We start from the raw sequence: 5,092 nt of genomic DNA on the forward strand, positions 1-5,092 counted from the left end.
GGTAGTAGTGTCAAAATAGGTTATCGAGTAGGTTTTCGGTTGACTCAAACTGAACCAGGTCAGGTCTGGACAGGTTAAGTTTATGCCATTCACAATCTTCGGTCGGGGTTTAGATTTTGTTAATCTAGGTTGGTCACATGCGAATCACCGAAGGTCGGGTGCAGCACAAGCCTCCGTCGTCCCTGATGTGTCCAAATTATCCTCCAATCTTAGGCGGATTTCGGGTCTTTTTTGGTGTCGGTTCGAGCTTAGTATCGGAATTTAGGAGAGATTTGACGTTAGGAGGTATTGTCGGAGGATGTTGTGATTTGAGGAGTCTGGGGAGTGGTTTGCATGGTGGCATAGTCAGGGCCGATCTTAGCCCTCCGATCACTTTTTGTACTCCGGGGTCCTTGTCCGTGGTTCCTTTATGGCGCATCTTCCGAGGTTTCCGAGCTTTGTTCGAGTTTCGAGTTCCGAGGTCCGTGGTTCAAGCTTCGTAGTTGTTCGTCGTCCGAGGATCGTCTTCACTCTAGTTCTACAGCTTCATGGCTTACTCAAAAGCCAAGTTACTTCTCTTCTTCCTCTTGTGGTTTTGTTTTTGGTGGTTTTTGGAGGCAGACTACACGTCGCGTCCCACGATCAGTGTCGCGACCTGCCCATGGTCGCGAGTCGCGAGGGTTGTCGCGACCCCTGCATCAGCACCTTTATGTTTTCTTTCCCTCCCTTGGAGGGTTAGGTTGTGAGGTTAGTTTTTAGCTTTTGTTCTAACTACGAAAGGAGGGCGAAAAAGAAGTGTGTTTTACAGGGTTTCTTCTTCTCTTCTTTGGTAGATTTGTAATGAACTCTATGGCTTTGCTAGCTTAAACTTCTATCTTGGATTTGGTTGTTGAAGCTCTAATAAATTTGTGAGAACTTCTTACTCTCTATTTTCTCTATGGTCATTGTGATGCTTCTTGTATTTATTTCCATGTTGTTTGCATAATCTTTGCTAGGAACGTTACTAGTATTGTTGTGTGAATCATCTAATGCTAATTCTAGGTGCATAATGCGATTGTTGTGTTCCTAGCTCGATGTAGCATACTAGGTGTTTGATTAAATGTTGAACATTAGTCTTGTGCACTTAAAGCATTGCTTATTACTTGAATGTTATTGCTTTGATAACATTAGTAATCCTATTGTGTTCCTCGACTTTAATGCTACTTTGGTTTGGACTTAAGTGCGATTCATTTGAGTTAAGTCATAGTAAGGGTGGTTCAAACCACGCGGATCGTGTGTTTAGCCACGATCTAGGAGGATAGAGGTCTAGACTTCTCGATAGGTGACCATAGGAAGTGTTGAGGGTTAAGGTTTTGTGATCATAAACTAGGTTAGGGTGGATGCTAATCGAGTCCAAGGCCTTTCTATATTGTAATCTCTTCGTGTTTTAATACCACGCATAGTTTAGCTTACTTACATTATTCCAAATCCCCCCAATTCGGTTACTTTGGCCTTAGCACATACTAGGGTTCTTAATTCACTAATTCCGATCATGTTCCCTTGCTCCCTGTGGATACGATCCCTACTTTCATTATACTTGCTTAGTGTGCATGAGAGTAGGTTAATTATATTTGGTTAGGAGTACACGACAAACACTTACCAAATTTTGGCGTCGTTGCCGGGGAACGAATCCGGGTCACCCGCGTGACAGGCGGGAATACAAGCTCAAATGCGCCTTCCTTTTATCACTCCCAAACATATCACACGAAGCCCTCCCTTCTCTCAGCACTCTCTCACTCTCAAAAATCACTCATCTCATCTCCCACACTCCAATCTTCACCTCAAATCTCTCCTCTAATCTTCTCCTTTTCACCTCTCTACACAAATTATGCAGTTTCTACTCTCTTTCACATCATAATCTCTCCACAATTTCTGAAAATCATCACCTTCTACCAAACCCTAAAATTTAGGGGTTTTTAACTTGGAGCAACACCATCTGAATTGAAGCTTGTAGGATCATTCTACATGCTTAGGGAAGCTATTCACAAGTTCTAATCACCCTACATAACACTACTTCACCTACATTTTGGTATAACGCCCTCTTTCCTACTTCTCTTTAATTTTACTTGAAATATCTTGTTCTTGCTTAATTGTAGAGTTGTAGCTTGATTAAGTCATTGTTTGTAGTAGTTGATTGACATTGTTGAGTTGTGTGGTGTTGTTAGTGTGATTGTTGAATTCATTTGGGGAATTGGTGGTTGTTATTGGTGTGTGGAGGGTGTTTGGAGTGTGAGAGTGTTATTGTTTGTGTTCTTGTGTCGAACCCTTGCTGTTGTTAGTTCTCATAAGTTGAAAAAAATGAGCAAGAGAAGCCGAACTGAGTCTGTCCCCCACATTAACTCTCGTGGCCTTAAGAAGCTAAGTGACCAAGCTAAAAGGCGATGGGACCGCCTTGATAGACCGGGGAGGGTAATACAAGAAACTAAGTTTGTGGATCACCCTACCCTAGAAAAATTGGGGTTCGCTAGCTCGGTAGAGTTTCTTCTCAGCAAGGTTGGCCTAAAAAACTTTCTATGGAAGAGAACCCCAACTTATGAGCGGTACACCCTCGAGTTCCTTTCGACCCTACAAAAGCATGCTGAAACCGAAGATGAATCTGAACACATCACTTTTTCTCGTAATGAAAACCAATACAAGATGAATTTCCTTGAGATAGAGAGTGCTTTTGCTTGGGATTTTATGGCCGAGGACGACTTTTTGGAGACTGAGAACTATAATCCTGCTGTGTTTTGGTATAGAATCACTGGTGGTCACACGTGGCATAACCACTGCAAGAGTAGCGTCATTCCCCACCCCGCCTTACGCTACATACACCGTCTTTTGTCTATGACGGTCTTTTGTGCAGGAGAGCCCACAAATTTGTCGGAATTTGATCTCAAATGTCTATGGGCCATGACACCAAGGGGAGGGGTGTCCAGGTTGGGTGAAAATCTGGGTGGATAAGTGCTTAGCTCAGTCGGCTGAGGGGGAAACTTCGGGGAAGTTGAGTATGGGAGGCATGATTAGCCTTTTAGCCTCCCAACTAGGTGTCCAGGTGCCAGTGGACAAGAAGGGCACCCCCATATTGACCCCTTTAGGGACAGCTAGTGGTCGGTATTTCCGTGACTCTAACTGCTATGATACCATTTCCTTAAGGAGTATTTCCATGCTTCAATTTAACACCATAGGCAATGACACAAGATATGTGTGGCTTTTTGGGGCGAGAAATGTCAGGTATATGGCTTTACCACAGGAGCGGGTGGCCGTTACGGAGTAGACTACCCATGAGGAGCTCTTCCTTGCCCCTGATGCGAGGTATGCCAAGGGGGTGGCAGAGGAATCAGGTCAGAGGGACCCTGAAGAGGTCCAACCCGTGCCTCAGCCACAACCATAACCACAGCCTCAACCACAACAGTTTCAGCAGTACCACCAGCAGTACCAACAGGAGCAGGGTTACCTCCCTCACGCCCAGTTTCAGGCTCAGGTAACTGAGCAACTATCTGGTGTTAGGGGCAATTTGAGAGAGATGCAGGATAGGATGTACGGGATGGAGGACCAGATCTATTCAGTTGGTTCCATGGTTTCGGCCATGAACAACTTCTTTGTGTCCCGCTATCCACCACAGGGACCGGAGAACCAGGACTCCTGGTACTTCGATCCCACAACCGAGATTGAGACGGCGCGCATTATACGCCATCAGGAGAGAGAGGCCCCGGGCAGCCCGCGGGTTTGAGCGCAGGGGGCCCTCGGGATCTTAGAGCTTTTCCTTTTCCCTTTCCCTCTTATTTGTATTTGTCCTTCCCACATTGAGGACAATGTGCATAATCAGCGTGGGGGAGAGATGTAGAGATTGATTAAATGTGGTGATATTTTAACTTATTTTAGTTTGTTCTATTTTGGTTTGTTTTGTATATATTGTGGTAATTTGATGAAAATTTAAAAAAAAAATATGAAAAAAAGAGAAGAATCCCGCTGAGTTTAAAATCCGCAAGGGTGGCGACTCGGGCATAATTGGGGGCTCGAATAGGTCGAAAACCCAAAAGGGCGGCCTATGCAAAAAAGAGCTAATTGAGCGGGTGAGTTTTGTGAGCCAAAAAAAAGAAGAGAGATGAAAAAAAAATGAAAATGAGAAGCTAGGATGAAAACCCGAAAGGGCACCTAGGCAAAATGAGAGAAAAAAGAAAAGAGAGAAAAGGAAATTTGCTGTGATCCTCATTTGTCGGTGTCGGCGTCATAATGTGACGGCATTGGAGTCGGTGTTTTCATGTTAGATTAGGTTCTTGTTTTGTGTCCTTTGAGGGCGAGGTGTACATCTCTTTTTGGCTTGTTTTTCTTTTGTTGTTTGTCGTATGATTTGGTCGGAGCAAGAAGCTAAGCGTGGGGGAATCACTCACCCTCGTGCCTTAGTTTCCTTGCATTTTGGGTAGGTTGGAGTTGGGAGGTTGTTATTTCCCTAGGAACACTACAAGAGGGGGGTGAATTGTAGGTGTAGAAATAAACGTAACTTTTTGCGGAAATTTAAACTTAAACGAATAAACAAGCTAGAGGAACACAAGGGATTTTTACGAGGAAAAACTTCTTGGGCCCAACAAGAAGAAACAACCTCGACCACTAGGGATTTTAAACTCAACTCTTTCACTAATTAGGCCAAACAACTTTGTTACAACCTAATTCTAATTCGAGCCCACCTTGAGTTCCTAAACTCAAGTTCCTGAGCCATGTTCCCTTAACAGTAGTTCCTCTCAACTTCACTCGAAGTTTTCTCACTCTTACAAGCTTTACTCAAAGCTTCTCTCTTACAGAACTTCACTCAAAGTTCCTTACCCCAAAAACACAAAATACAATTGATCGAAATAAGCTTAGTGGAATTAGAGTAAGAAAGCAAAGAACAAATGGCTATTATGAGAGAATGAAGGCACTGACACTTAATTAGTTAAACTCACTTAATTACTTAGTCAGACACACTTTGGAACTCATTTAGACTTCAATATTTATAGTGACTAACACAAAGAACGTGGGAGTTAAAATCGAGTTCATGTTAAATCCATTATCCCATGATGTTCCTTCCCCTAAGGAACACGTTCCTATCATGTCC

This window comes from Beta vulgaris, chromosome 5 (assembly GCF_026745355.1).
Source record: "Beta vulgaris subsp. vulgaris cultivar EL10 chromosome 5, EL10.2, whole genome shotgun sequence".
NCBI classification, from domain to species: Eukaryota; Viridiplantae; Streptophyta; class Magnoliopsida; order Caryophyllales; family Amaranthaceae; genus Beta; species Beta vulgaris.